Below are 16179 nucleotides of genomic sequence, written 5' to 3'. Positions count from 1 at the left end.
GTGACAGCAATATCAATTATTTTCTTATTTCACTACTTCAGTCTGACTTTTCCATAAAGAAAAAGGCAGGCAGGTCCCAGCCATGACATCATCTCCCCAGACAATAATTAGGATCTACCTGCATATCGGATTTCAGGCTCAGGCAAAAAAAAAAAAAAAAAACTCTAGTATAGCCACAGGCCCTTTGAAATATAACTAAAATATGACTACTAGCTATCTACAAAATAGAGGACCCCCAACTCTTCATCTGCATTATTCCAGCCTTTAGGTCCATGATTGATCAACAATTTGTTTGGCTTTGTATGTTAACTCTCTTTTTCAGCCACCAGGTTCCAGATGCTAGCAGGATGTGACCAGACTTCCCTGGATAGACCCCATCAATGTGCCTTGGAGCTCCGCTTCCCCAGAGCCCTTCCCCACTAGGGAAAGAGAGAGACAGGCTGGGAGTATGGATCCACCTGTCAATGCCCATGTTCAGCGGGGAAGCAATTACAGAAGCCAGACCTTCCACCTTCTGCATCCCACAATGACCTTGGGTCCATACTCCCAGAGGGTTAATGAATAGGAAAGCTATCAGGGGAGGGGATGGGATACAGAGGTCTGGTGGTACGAATTGTGTGAAGTTGTACCCCTCTTATCCTATGGTTTTGTCAATGTTTCCTTTTTATAAATAAAAGATTAAAAAAAAAACAAGACAGGCAGGGGGCCAGGTGGCAGCGCACCTGGTTGAGCGCATGTATTACAATGCACAAAGGCCCGGGTTTGAGCCCCCGCTCCTCACCTGCAGGGGGAAAGCTTTACGAGTGGTCAAGCAGGGCTGCAGGTAGCTCTCTCTCTCTCTCCCTCTCTATCACCCCCCTTCCTCTTGATTTCTGGCTGTCTCTATCCAATAAAAAAAGATATAAATAAATAAATTTTAAAAAACTGTTTAAAAAAGAGAGAGAGAGACAGGCAAAGAGAGATTGAAAAACAACACAGCACCGATGTGGTCGGGGCTGGATTTGAACATGGATCGCATACATGGCAAAGCAGTGCACAGTACAAGTGAGTGTTTGCTGTCCCCAACGTTGATTTCTTTATTCCCCCCGCCTTTTTTAATTTTTTTTTTTTTTTTGCTAGAGCACTACTCAGTTCTGGCTTATGGGGGATTGAACCTGGGGCCATGGAGCCTCAAGCAGGGAAGCCTTTTGCAGAATCACTATGCTGTCTCCCAGGCCCTCCCAATTTCAATTTTTATAAACGTGTGTAAGTTCTCTTCTTACGTTGTTCTGGCATCAGTCCATAGACCTCACCATTCTAGGCCTTTTTGGCCTCCATGTCCTCAGAGAGGAGTAGCCCTCAGCGTGAACAATAGGCTCACCAACAAACCCTGGCTCGGTCTGTTCCTTCCTCCCCCAAAGCAATGACAGAAAGGCTGCCAGACTGGGAGGACACCTGCCCCCAACCTGGCCACGATGGGACCTTGAACCTTTAAGCCTTTGCCTCCACCTCTGTAAAGTGAGGCTTAGTGCCTCATTGACCTGTGTGAGTCTGTTGGAAGCATTACATGAGGTAAGGCACATGAGAAATACTGGCCAGTAGGCCTGGTGGCTCACTCTTGCTGTTTCTCTTTGTATCTCACATCAGGTAGCACTATCACATCTGAAGGGACTACAGTTACCATATAAGAATATACAAATAAATGAGTTTTAATGTGCATGAAGAATGCAGAAGAGGAAATATTTTGAAGTGGGACTTAGCCCTAGGAGGACTGTGCTAGACATGAGGATGCCATTGTTAATACATTGCTAGTATCAAGTTCTTTTTTTTTTAAGATTTTATTTATTTATTGATGAGAAAGATAGGAGGAGAGAGAAAGAGCCAGACATGTGCTGCCGGGGCTTGAACTCAGGACCTCATGCTTGAGAGTCAAGCGCTTTATCCATTGTGCCACCTCCCGGACCACCAAGTTCTTTTTTCTTTAATATTTATTTATTTATTTAATCCCCTTTTGTTGCCCTTGTTGTTTTTATTGTTGTAGTTATTATTGTTGTTGTTATTTATGTTGTTGTTTTTGGATAGGACAGAGAGAAATGGAGAGAGGAGGGGAAGACAGAGAGGGGGAGAGAAAAATAGACACCTGCAGACCTGCTTCACTGCCTGTGAAGTGACTCCCCTCCAGGTGGGGAGCTGGGGCTTGAACAGGGATCCTTCTGACGGTCCTTGCGCTTAGCACCACCTGGGCTTAAAGTTTTGTTTTTTTTTAACTTTTTTTTTTATTTATTATTGGATAGAAACAGAGAGAAATTGAGGGGAAGGGAATATAGAGATGGAGAGAGACAGAGAGACACCTGCAGCCCTGCCTCACCATTCGTGAAGCTTTCCCCCTGCAGGTGGGGACCAGAGGCTTGAACCTGGGTCTTTGCGCACTGTAGTGTGTGCGCTTAACCAGGTGCGCCACCACCTGGCCCCCGGCTTAAAGTTTTTTTAAAAATATTTATTTATTCTCTTTTGTTGCCCTTGTTTTATTGTTGTAGTTATTATTGTTGCTGTCATTGTTGGATAGGACAGAGAGAAATGGAGAGAGGAGGAGAAGACAGAGAGGCGGAGAGAAAGACAGACACTTGAAGACCTGCTTCACCGCTCGTGAAGTGACTCCCCTCCAGGTGGGGAGCCGGGGTCTCAAACCAGGATCCTTGTGCTTAGCACCACCTACGCTTATTAAAGTTTAAAAAAAAATTATATTTATTTATTTTCCCTTTTGTTTCCCTTGTTGTTTAACATTGTTGTGGTTACTGATGTCGTTGTTGTTGGATAGGACAGAGAGAAATAGAGAGAGGAGGGAAAGACAGAGAGGGGGTGAGAAAGACAAACACCTGCAGACCTACTTCACCCGCTTGTGAAGCGACTTCCCTACAGGTGGGAAGCCGGAGGGTCACACCGGGATTCTTACGCTGGTCCTTGCGCTTTGCGTCACATGTGCTTAACCAGCTGCGTTACCTACCTCCTCCTTTTTATAAGTAAATAAATCTTAGGGAAAAAATACACGTTCAGAAGCTTCATTTGAATAATAACAAAATAATGAAGACTGACAGATCCCCTTGGGAAAACATTCGTTTTGCCTGTCATGGTAAAAGTAATCACAATAAATCCATACGACACAGCAGAGCGGCAAACTTATGTTAAATCATTCCCTCATCAGCAAACATCATTGGAAGGCATCTAGAAAACATCTCTGGAGAACTGGACAAGCGGTGTTTTGATAAATGCTATCTATACTGGAGGACATTTGCAGCTGGAAGATACCTGGAAGCCATTTCTTTTTCTTTCTCTATCTACCTCTCTCTTTAAAAAATATTTATTCCCTTTTGTTGCCTTTGTTTTTTTATTGTTGTTGTAGTTATTATTGTTATTGATGTCATCGTTGGATAGGACAGAGAGAAATGGGGAGAGGAGGGGAAGACAGAGAGGGAGAGAGAAAGACACCTGCAGACCTGCTTCACCGCTTGTGAAGCGACTCCCCTACAGGTGGGGAGCCGGGGGCTCGAATTGGGATCCTTAAGCCGGTCCTTGCGCTTTGTGCCACGTGTGCTTAACTCGCTGCGCTACCTCCCGACTCTCTTTCTTTCTTCATTTCTTTTTATAGAGGGTGAGAAGTGAAGAGAGATAGGGAGACAGAGAGGAGAAACACATGCAGCACTACTTTACTGCTTATAAAGCTACCCACCCACCCCCGAGCGGGTAAGGACTGGGGGTTTGGGGCTTGAACCCTGGTCCGCACACATAGTATGTGCACTCTACTGGGTGCACCACCACCCAGCCCGTTGATGCGATCTTTCTGGAAAAATCTTTACAGTGCTCTGTATGTGACAAGATGGAAAGTGATAAGCCACTATTTCTTTGGTTCCTTGCAGAAGTATGTTTGTATTCTGCGGGCAAAGGAGGCAGAACACCATTCTGGCATATACAGAGCCTGGGGGGGAAACCTGACCTCTGACGTTTGCATGTTCTTGGGGTCATTCCTCTGGCCACAACACAGGGTTTTTGTTGTTGTTGTTGTTGCTGTTGTTGGTTTGTTTGTTTTATAGCTAGACTTTCATTCATTCATTCATTCACTCATTCATTCATTCATTCATTCACCAAAGCACTCTTGCTTCTGGTGGTGCTGGGGATTGAACCTGAGAGACCTCGGAGCCTCAGGCATGAGAGGCTTTTTAAAAGTTTTTTAAGTTATCTATTTGCTTATTGGATAGAGACAGCTCGAAATCAAGAGGGAAGGGAGTGATAGAGAGGGAGAGAGACAGTGGTCTGGGAGGTGGTGCAGTGGATAAGGCATGAGACTCTCAGCATGAGGTCCTGAGTTCAAAGCCTGGCAGCACATGTACCGGAGTGATTTCTGGTTCTTTCTTTCTCATCCTATCTTTCTCATTAATAAATAAAATACTTTTTTTTTTTTTTTTACAAAAAGAAAGTCAGTCAGAGAGACAACTGCAACACTGCTTCACCACTTGCAAAGCTTTCCCCCTACAGGTGGGAACCAGGGCTCAAACCTGGGTCCTTGCGCATTGTAACGTGTACTCAACCAGGTGCACCACCACCCGGCCCCCAGGCATGAGAGTCTTTTGCAGAACCACTATAGTTTTGGTTTTTGTTTTGGATAGAGACAGAAATTGAAATGGGAGGAGGAGATAAAGAGAGAGACAGAGAGACACTTGCAGCCCTGCTTCCCCACTCATGAAGCTTTCCCCATGCAGGTGGGGACCAAGGGCTTGAACCTGAGTCCTTGTGCCCTGTAATGTATGCACTTACCCAGATGTGCCACCGCCTGGCCCCCAGAACCACTATGTTTTTAAGGAAGCATATGCAATTACATGCTCCTGTGGAAAAAAAAATATCCATAATAACATTTCAGTGAGTGTCAACATAGTTTTTGTACTCTAAGTGTTGCAGAACATCTAAATTGTTTGAAAATGATGTTTGTTTCACCCTTGTTGCATCTTTTTGAAAATCCTTTTAGGGAAAGCTCTAGAATGTCCTTAATATTGTCCAAGTGTGCCGTTTTTTGAAATTGCAAAGCACTTGAGTACTGAGAATTCCTGTGCAAAATACTCCTTTCTTGTCACTGGAGTTTCACTGCTCAGAGTCAACTTGTTCAGACAGAAAGAAACAGACAGCAGCCCAAGAAGTGGCACTGTGGTAAAAACACTGACCTCTGGAGCTGGGAGATAGCATACTATTTCTGCAACGGACTTTCATGTCTGAGGCTCTGAGGTCCCAGATCTAATCCCCCACACAACTGTAAGCCAGAGTTGAGCAGAGATCTGATCTCTATCTCTCTATCTTTTTCTCTGTATCTCTCCTTCCTAATAAACAAATAAATAGGGAGTCGGGCGGTAGCACAGTAGGTTAAGCACAAGTGGCACAAAGGGCAAGGACTCACGAAAAGGATCTCGGTTCCAGCCCCGGCTCCCCACCTGCAGGGGAGTCACTTCACAAGTGGTGAAGCAGGTCTGCAGGTGTCTATTTCTCTCCCCCTCTGTCTCCCCTCTTCTCTTAATTTCTCTCTGTCCTATCCAACAACAATGGCATCAATAACAACAACAATAAAACAAGGGCAACAAAAGGGAATAAATAAATATTAAAAAAAACAAATAAATAGGTAGTTGGGCAGTAGCATAGCAGGTTAAGCGCACATGGCGTGAAGCACAAGGAACCCAGTTTGAGCCCCCGGCTCCCAACCTGCAGAGGAGTCGCTTCACAGGCGGTGAAGCAGGTCTGCAGGTGTCTATCTTTCTCTCCCCCTGTCTTCCCCTTTTTTCTCCATTTCTCTCTGTCTTATCCAACAACGATGACATCAATAACAACAACAATAATAACTACAACAACAAAAGGGAAAATAAATATATAAATACATATTTTTAAAAAATTTAAAAACCAAATAAATAAAATGTATTTTAAAAAGTATTGGCCTTGACAGCTTAATGGTTCTGCAAAAATACTTTCATGCCCGAGGCTCTGAGATCCCACAGTCGATCCCCAATACTACCATAAACCAGAGTTCAGCAGCGCTCTGATGCCTGTTCCCTCCCTCCCTCTCTCTCTCAAATAGAAAAGTAATAATAATAATAAACATATATTTAAGAAGCATTAGCCTCTCAAGCATGAGGTTCTGAGTTTGAGCCCCAGCATCACGTGTCAGAGTGATGCTCTTGTTCTCTCTCTCTCTCTCTCTCTCCCCTCTCTAATTAATTTATTAGTTAATAAATTAAAAGAGACAGTGAGAAAGGAAAAGACACCACAGCACCACGGCATCCCCCAGTGCAGTGGCAACCAGGCTCAAATCTGGGTTGTGCACATGGCAAAGCAATAAACACTAAGACACTTTGGAAACCAATCATAATAATAAGGGGCTGTTACTCGAAGCCTTACACATTGCAGAATGCCAAGTCCTTTCAAATCAAGGAATAGAACACTCAGTTTCGCTCACCTCCTCCTGTGTGGGAATTGAACCACAGACTTTGGAGCCTGAGGCATGAAGGTCTCTTTGCAGAGCCATTATACTACCTCCCCTGCCCAGTCTTTTTTTCCTTAGCACTTGGTGGCAGGTGCAGTTAGAATTCCGTAGCTGTGTGCTGAGAGCACCCTCGTTTGGCTCTAGCTCTGCCCCAGAACGTGACCTTTCCTGCATCGCATCAATAACTTCTGTCAGGGAACCCCGCCCCCGTGTCCCCCCCCCCGCCCCCCCACACTTCAGAGCCCCTGCTGGACACCTGGGCTCCAAGTGAGAACCGTCAAAGCCCAGGTGGCAAGCAGGTTTGCCTCTTGCACGCAGGCCTCAGGATTTCTTTCGGCTCTCTTCCAACTCTTTCTCTCCTTTACCATTTGGTCTCATGGTTCACATCGAGCTAATAGAATCCCACCACATTCTTTTCTTTTATCTTATTCTTTTTTTCATTTTCTTACCAGAGCACTGCTTCTGGTGGTGCTGGAGATTGAAGCTGAGCCCTCAGAGCCTCAGGCAGGAAAGTATTTGCATCGTATGCTATCTCCCCAGCCCCACAATTTCCTTTTCTTGTAGAGTTTATTTATTTATTTTTCTTTTTTTTATATTTATTTTATTTATTTTCCCTTTTGTTGCCCCTGTTGTTTTTCATTGTTGTTGTAGTTATTATTGTTGTTGTTGGATAGGACAGAAAGAAATGGAGAGAAGAGGGGAAGACAGAAAGGGGGAGAGAAAGATAGACACCTGCAGACCTGCTTCATCGCTTGTGAAGCGACTCCCCTGCAGGTGGGGAGCCGGGGGCTCAAACCAGGATCCTTAATGCAGGTCCTTGCGCTTTACACCACCTGCGCTTAACCCGCTGTGCTACCGCCCGACTCCCTGTTTATTTTTCTTTTAACTGCCACTAGGGTTATTTCTAGGACTTGACACCTGCATGAAAATCCACTGCTCCGAGTGGTCATATTTCCCCCTCCTTTCTATTTTATTTGATAGGACAGAGAAAATTGAGAAAGGAGGGAAGTCAGAGAGGGAGAGAGAAAGAAAGACAGCTGCAGCACTGCTTCACCGCTTATAAAGCCTCCTCCTGCAGGTGAGGACTGGGGGCTAGAACCCAGGTCCTTGCACATCATAGCATGTGTGCTCAACCAGGTGTGCCACCACTTACCATCCAGGCTTTGTTTTGTGGCAGAGAGAGAGAGTTGTAATAGACACCATGCTAGCAGGCAGCAACCAGCGGCCTCATGTATGCACCTCCTACCAGGCGGAGCACACATGTTACCATACACAAAGACCTAGGTTTGAGCCCCTGCTCCCCACTTGCAAGGGAGAAGCTTCATGAATGGAGAAGCAATGCTACAGGTGTCTCTCTGTCTCTCTCCTTCTCTCCCTCCTTCTGTTCTCAATTTCTCTCTGTCCTATCGAAGAAAATATAATAGAAAGAAAAAAATTAACTTTTTTATTATCTTTATTTATTTATTGGATAGACACAGCCAGAAGTCAAGAGGTATGGGGGAGATAGGGAGGGAAAGAGACAGAGAGAGACACCTGCAGCATTGATTCACCACTTGTAAAGCTTTTCCCCTGCAGGTGGGGAATGGGGGCTCGAACCCAGGTCCTTGCACATTGTAACATGTGCACACAACCAGGTGCACCACTACCCAGCCCTGAGAGATAATTTTTAAAAATGTTTTAATATTTATTTATTCCCTTTTGTTATAGTTATTATTATTATTATTGTCAATGTCGTTGTTGGATAGGACAGAGAGAAATTGAGAGAGGAGGGGAAGACAGAGAGGGGGAAAGAAAGATAGACACCTGCAGACCTGCTTCACGGCCTGTGAAGCGACTGCCCTGCAGGTGGGGAGCCGGGGGCTCGAACCCGAGTCCTTACGGAGATAATTTTTTTTAAAGAACTTATTTATCGTGGTCCAGGAGATGGCACAATGAATAAAGCACTGGACTCTCAAGCATGAGGTCCTGAGTTCAGGCCCTGGCAGCACATCTGCCAGAGTGATGTCTGGTTCCTTCTCTCCTCCTATCTTTCTCATGAATAAATAAAATAAAAATAATTTTAAAATTTAAAGAATTTATTTATCTATTCATGAGAAAGATAGGTGGGGAGAGAAAGAACCAGACATCACTCTGGTACATGTGTTGCTAGGGACTGAACTCAGAACCTCACGATTGAGAATCCAGTGTTTTATCCACTGTGCCACCTCCTGGACCACTGAGAGATTTTTTTTTGAAAAGCTGAAAATGAAAGGAGTTGCCAGGGAGGCACGAGGCTCTAGTGCCTGATGGCAGAAGGGTAGCAAGGACACGTACAGTAGATGCCCACCTTGGCCCTGGGCCCCTAGCTCTGAACAGGATGGGGAGGGGAGGGTGTGGCTCTGAGTGGTGGTGAGCACTCAGCTCCATTGAGCTTCCTCCCAGCGCTGGCAAGTCTGCGTGGCGCCTGCCAGCTGTGTGCCCTGGTCTCCCCACGGGTGCATGCATGTGGTTTGCTGTTTATAGAGCCGGGCTTGCAGAGGGAGGGGAGTCTCCAGAGCCACGGAAGTAGCTGCTTGTCAGTCTGGGTTCATTTTGAAAATGAAAGCCTGGAAGCTGAGGGCCAGGCCAGAAGACTGCTCAGTGAAACAACCACTTAAAACTAAACATTATCATGATTTACTTATTAACAAATCAATGGAGAGAGAGAGAGAGAGAGAGAGAGAAGAGAAGAGAAGAGAAGAGAAGAGAAGAGAAGAGAAGAGAAGAGAAGAGAGAGGAGAGAGAAGTAGAGCATCACTCTTGCACATGTGATGCTGGAGATCAAACTCAGGACCTCACGCTTGAGAGTCCAACACTTTATCCATTGTGCCACTGCCTTATTATTATCATTGTCACTATTATTATCATGGACACTATTATTTTAGATAGAGACAGAAAGGCAGCTTCTTTGATTGCAATGAGGGCCAGAGCTCAACCTGGATTGAGCACATGGCAAAGCAGTACCCTAGCCAAGTGAGCAATTTCACCAGGCTCCACATTGATTTTTTTATGGTTATTTTAATGAGGAGTTAGGGTCCAGCAAATTCAGAGGCAAAGCTATAGGAGTGGACACTAAGACTGCGGTGGGGGGCGCAGGCCTACCCCCTCCAAGACCAAGACACACACACACACACACACACACACACACACCCTCCATGCACACATGGTCACAACGTAGATTTCCAGGAAACATAGTAGCCACACAAGAATAGCATGACCTCCACCATCAAAGAGTTTCGGGACAGCCTGGGAGGTGGAGAAAGAGTCCGTACTCTCTCTCAAGCATGAGGTTTGATTCCCAGCATGACATGTGCCAGAGTGATGCTCTGGGGTTGTTTCTCTCTCCATCTCTCTCTTTCTCTCTCTCTCTCTCTCTTTCTAGCAAATAAATAAAAATAGGGCTGGGGATATAGCACAGTATCTTTGCAGAAAGACTTTCATGCTTCGGAGCCAGGCAGTCGCACACGTGGTTGAGCACACCTATTACCATGCGCAAGGACCCAAGTTCAAGTCCCTGGATCCTACCTGCGGGGTGGGAGGGGGGAGCTTCACTAATAGTGAAGTAGTGCTGTAGGTTTCTGTCTTTTTCTCACTTTCTTGCTCCCCCCCTTTTTAAAAGATTTTATTCATTTATTAATGAGAAAGGAGCAGAGAGAGAAAGAACCAGACATCACTCTGGTACATGTGCTACTGGGAACTGAATTGGGAGTCACGCTTGAGAATCCAGTGCTTTATCTACTGCGCCACCTCCCAGACCACCCCCTCTCTTTTTCTTTTTTCTTTTTAAATTTTTAAATATTTATTTATTCCCTTTTGCTGCCCTTTTTTTTAAAATTGTTGTTGTAGTTATTATTGTTGTCGTTACTGATGTCATCATTGTTGGATAGGACAGAGAGAAATGGAGAGAGGAGGGGAAGACAGAGGGGGAGAGAAAGATAGACACCTGCAGACTTGATTCACTGTTTGTGAAGCAACTCCCCTGCAGGTGGGGAGCCGGGGGCTTGAACGAGGATCCTTACTCCGGACCCTTGCACTTTGCACTACATGCGCTTAATCTGCTGCACTACCACCCAACTCCCCCATCTTTCCTTTTTTTTAAAAAAAAAATTTATTTATTTATTGGGGAATTAATGTTTTACATTCAACAGTAAATACAATAGTTTGTACATGCATAACATTCCCCAGTTTCCCATTTAACAATACAACCCCCCACTATGTCATTTATCATCCTTCATGGACCTGTATTCTCCCCACCCACCCACCCCAGAGTCTTTTACTTTGGTGCGATATCATCTCTCCTTTTCTATCTTTCTCTTCTCTCTTAATTTCTCTCTGTCCTGTCAAGTAAGATATAAAGGAAAGGAGGAGGGCACCAAAGTAAAAACCCCGGGTTGAGGGTGAGGGTGAATGCTTGACTTCACCGAGTGGGGGTAGGGGGGTGGGATGGGACACTCTTCAGGTAGTGGGAATGGTGTTTATGTACACTCCTATTAACTTGTAGTCATATAAATCACTATTTAATTAATATGAAGGGGGAAATTGATTGAATGTCTCAAACTTTTTAATGCATAGGCTGAGTCTTCGATATGTTGACTCTCTTAAAAGCTTAGACCAGGGGAGTTGGGCAGTAGTGCAGCAGGTTAAGTGCAGGTGGTGCAAAGTGCAACAACGATGACATCAGTAACAACAGCAATAATAACTACAACAATAAAACAACAAGGGCAACAAAAGGGGTAAATAAAATAAATAAATATTTTTTTTAAAGAGTAGATTCTTGGGAGTCGGGCTGTAGCACACGCAGCAGGTTAAGCGCAGGTGGCGCAAAGCACAAGGACCGGCATAAGGATCCCGGTTCGAACCCCGGCTCCCCACCTGCAGGGGAGTCGCTTCACAGGTGGTGAAGCAGGTCTGCAGGTGTCTATCTTTCTCTCCTCCTCTCTGTCTTCCCCTCCTCTCTCCATTTCTCTCTGTCCTATCCAACAACGACAACAACAATAATAACTACAACAATAAAACAACAAGGGCAACAAAAGGGAATAAATAAATAAAATAAATATAAAAAAAATTTTAAAAAGAGTAGATTCTTTAAAAAAAAAAAAAAAAGCTTAGACCAGGGAGAACAGAAGCAACCGGTGGCACAGCTATATACAAATAATGTCAAAGGACATAAATTATGGTGATGTTGTGTGTGATACAGCAAATCCTAACAAAGGGATTTTTCATAGTTAAGCCAATTGCCAAATAATGTGGTTATAGCAAAACTATCTATTGCCTTCTTAAACCCTAAGACAGCAGGAACCTCCCACTTCCTCTATAGAGCCTATATTTCCCCCAGTCCTGGAAACTCTAGGGTGAAGCTCACTTTCCTCCTTGCTTCTCTCAGTTCATACCAAATGATATTGCATACACCAATCCCAACCTAATCAACACAAGTACCACCTCAGCATGCTTCACTTCAGACTGTGTCCAGAGACGTCAGGCGTGGAATATCAACCCTTCAGCCTCATTACTCAGGTGAGAACCTTTCCTTTCACAGGATTTTATAATTCCAGGGTGGGAGTAGATAGCATAATGGTTATGCAAACAGACTTTCATGCCTGAGGCTCCAAAGTCCCAGGTTCAATCCCCTGCACCACCATAAACCAGAGCTCAGTAGTGCTCTGGTTAAAGAAAAAAAAAAAGGATTCTCTAATTCCAGTCCAGGTGGTTCACTTCCTAACAAAGTCCCAAAACATAGATATAGACCAGGTCCTGTGAGATAGAGCATATGTTCACATGTATCCATAAATTAGGGTGAAATATAAACCTGAAAGCAAAAATACACAATAGTCTGCAGTGAGTCAGTATAAAGTTCAGAATGAAATAGTGTCTGCTTAGACTTAGGTACCCCTCCTCACCTACTTCCTATTACACTTCCCTCACTCACTCCAAAGCTAACCTTATCACAACAAGGACTGCAAAAGCTGAATAAGGGCAAGAGCCTGGCATACTTTAACGATGACTCTTTAATCACTATCAGGCCACCCCATCAGCTGGGGCCCTAGTCGGGGAGTCCTGAGATTCCCAAACAGACATGATGGGCCTAGACCTCGAATAAATCCCTCTTTCCATTATTACTGATCATGTCTATCAGTACCAACAAAATAGACCCCTTGCTGGGCCCCATAGGACCTTGCCCTCAATTTGGACCAACAATGGTAGAGAATGTTCCATCCTTTGAAGGGAGGCTGTACAACATACTCTATGCTACACCTGAGGAAGATGGGTCCTGAAATTGGGGCAGCTTGGAGAGTTCCTACTCATGACCACAGAATGTGAGCTCAGATCTACAGGGATGCAGAGCTCACATAGTCTCCTAAGCTGAATATGGGCCCCAGATCAGATCAAATGGATGGGGTTTACAGTCAACGATATTTATATACCTTTCCCATATTTGGGAGCTACTCTCTTCCCTGATCTAGCTTTCTGGTCCTTTTTCCAGCCATGACATCATCTCCCCCAGACAATAACTTGGATCCACCTGCATATCAGATTTCAGGCTCAGGGGGGGAAAAGAGAGAGAGAGAGAAACAAAACTAATATAGCCACAGGCCCTTTGGAATATAAGTAAAATATGCCTACTAGCTATCTACAAAATGGAGACATCCCCCATCCCCAACTCTTCATCTGCACCATTCCAGCCTTTAGGTTCATGATTAGTCAACAATTTGCTTGGCTTTATATGTTAACTCTCTTTTCAGCCACCAGGTTCCAGATGCTAGCATGGTGCCAACTGGACTACCCTGGACAGACAACCCCACCAATGTGTCCTGGAGCTTTGATTCCCCAGAGCCCTTCCCCACTAGGGAAAGAGAGAGACAGGCTGGGAGTATGGATCGACCTGTCAACACCCATGTTCAGTGGGGAAGCAATTACAGAAGCCAGACCTTCCACCTTCTGCACCCCACAATGACCCTGGGTCCATCCTCCCAGAGGGTTAAAGAATAGGAAAGCTATCAGGGGAGGGGATGGGATATGGAATTCTGGTGGTGGGAACTGTGTGGAGTTGTACCCCTCTTATCCTATGATTTTTTTCACTGTTTCCTTTTTATAAGTAAAAGAAAAACAAAAAACAATAATAATAATGAGAAATAAATAAAAAAGAAAAAAGTACAGTGATAAAAAAAAGATCTAAGGAAAAGAATGATCTCACTCATAGAAGTTGAAAAACAAGATCAGAAGGAAAAACACTAAGCAGAACTTGGACTGGAGTTGGTGTTTGCACTAAAGTAAATGACTCTGGGGTAGGGGGGAGGGTTTGGATCCTGAAACATGATGGCACAGGAGTACCTAGTGGGGGGGTTGTATTGTTATGTGGAAATATTATCCATGTACAAACTATTGTCTTTTACTGTTGACTGTAAACCATTAATCCCCCAATAAAGAAATTAAAAAAAAAGAGAGGCCAGTTGGTGGCACACCTGGTTAAGCACACACTACAATGTGCAAGGTTCAAGCCCCTGGTCCCCACCTGCAGGGGTAAGATTCACAAGTGGTGAAGCAGGCCTGCAGGTGTCTGTCTCTCTGTTTCTTCTCCTCTCTATCTCCCCCTTCCCTGTCAATTTCTCTGTCTCTATCCAAAAATAAATAAAATAAAAACTTTTTTTAAATATTTATTTATGGGAGTCAGGTGGAAGTACAGTGGGTTAAGCGCACAGACCGGCATTAAGGATCCTGGTTTGAGCACCCGGCTCCCCACCTGCAGGGGAGTCGCTTCACAGGCGGTGAAGCAGGTCTGCAGGTGTCTGTCTTTCTCACCCCCTCTCTGTTTTCCCCTCTTCTCTCCATTTCTCTCTGTCCTGTCCAACAACGATGAAAACAATAATAACTACAACAATAAAACAAAAAGGGCAATAAAAGGGGATAAATATTTTAAAAATTATTTACTTATTCCCTTTTGTTGCTCTTGTTTTATTGTTGTAGTTATTATTGTTGTTGATGTTGATGTTGCTATTGTTGGATAGGACAGAGAGAAATTGGATAGGGGGGGAAGACAGAGAGGGGAAGATAAAGAGAGACACCTACAGGCCTGCTTCACCATTTGTGAAGCAACTCCCCTGCAGGTGGGGAGCCAGGGGCTCGAACCGGGATCCTTACACCGGTCCTTGCGCTTTGCGCCACCTGTGCTTAACCCGTTGCGCTACCGCCCAACTCCCAATAAAAATATTTTTAAAAAATATATAAAGGGTGGTCCGGGAGGTGGCACAGTGGATAAAGCATTGGACTCTCAATCATGAGGTCTTGAGTTCAAGCCCTGGCAGCACATGTACCAGAGTGATGTCTGGTTCTTTCTCTCTTCCTATCTTTCTCATAAATAAATAAATAAATAAATAAATAAATAAATAAATAAAATCTTAAAAAAAAAAGATTTAAAGAAAAAAGGGGGGAGGGTGGCTGCTGGCAGCGGGGGATTTATAGAGTTGGTACTAAGCCCCAAAGATAACCCTGGTGGCAAAAAAGAAAGAAAGAAAGAAAGAAAGAAAGAAAGAAAGACTTTCATCCCTCAGGCACCAAAGGTTCCAGGTTCAATCCCCATGACCAGCAGAAGCCAGAGCTGAGCAATGCTCTGGTAAAAACAAAACAAAGGAAATAAATAGAATAAATTTGGGTGGACTCCAAAGGAGCAAGACAGAGAGCTGGAGGAAGGCCAAAGATCACGCTGGGCTGGGGTAATCTGAGGGAGCTGGTTGGAGAAGGTGGACACTAAGGCCAGCCTTGAAGGTCAAGGGAGAACTAACTCAGGAGAGGAAGGCATGGTCAAGGTATGCTGAGGTCAGGGTGAGTCAGTGTCCCATCCCGTTGGGCTTGAGTGACCAAGTGATTTGCTGTTAGGGAAGCTTGGCCAGGGTACTGTCCCTCTGTGCCAGAACAAAAGCCTTGGTCACACAGAGCTGCTCACTTCCTGCTGGGTGACCTTGAGGAATTACGGGGGGGGGGGGGGGGGGAAGGGCCAAAAGCACTGGCATACATGAAGCAAGTGTTAAAAAAAAAAGGGGGAGTCCGGTGGTGGCCCAGCGGGTTAAGCGCATGTGGCGCAAAGCGCAAGGACCGGTGTAAGGATACCGGTTCGGGCCAGGCTCCCCACCTGTAGGGGCATCACTTCACCAGTCTGCATGTGTCTGTCTTTCTCTCCCCATCTCTGTCTTCCCCTCCTCTCTCCATTTCTCTCTGTCCTATCCAACAACAACGACATCAATAACCACAACAATGTTAAACAACAAGGGCAACAAAAGGGAAAATAAATAAATAAATATTTTTTAAAAATTAATTTATTTTTAAAAAAGGCAAGGGTATATAGCATAATGGTTATTCAAAGAGACTCTCATGCCTGAGGCTCCAAAGTCCCAGGTTCAATCCCCTGCACCGCCGTTAACCAGAGCTGAGCTATGTTCTAGTAAAAAAAAAAAAAAAAAAAAAAAGCCAGCATCTGGATAGATTGTCAGGAAGCTCACAATAGTTAAGACTGATTCCTGGGTGTCGGGCAGTAGCGCAGTGGGTTAAGCGCAATGGTGCAAAGTGCAAGGACCTTTGTAAGGATCGAGGTTCGAGCCCCCGGCTCCCCACCTGCAGGGGAGTCGCTTCACAAGCGGTGGAGCAGGTCTGCAGGTGTCTATCTTTCTCTCCCCCTC

The sequence above is a fragment of the Erinaceus europaeus genome, chromosome X (assembly GCF_950295315.1).
Source record: "Erinaceus europaeus chromosome X, mEriEur2.1, whole genome shotgun sequence".
Taxonomy (NCBI): Eukaryota; Metazoa; Chordata; class Mammalia; order Eulipotyphla; family Erinaceidae; genus Erinaceus; species Erinaceus europaeus.
This window is presented reverse-complemented; position numbering follows the sequence as displayed.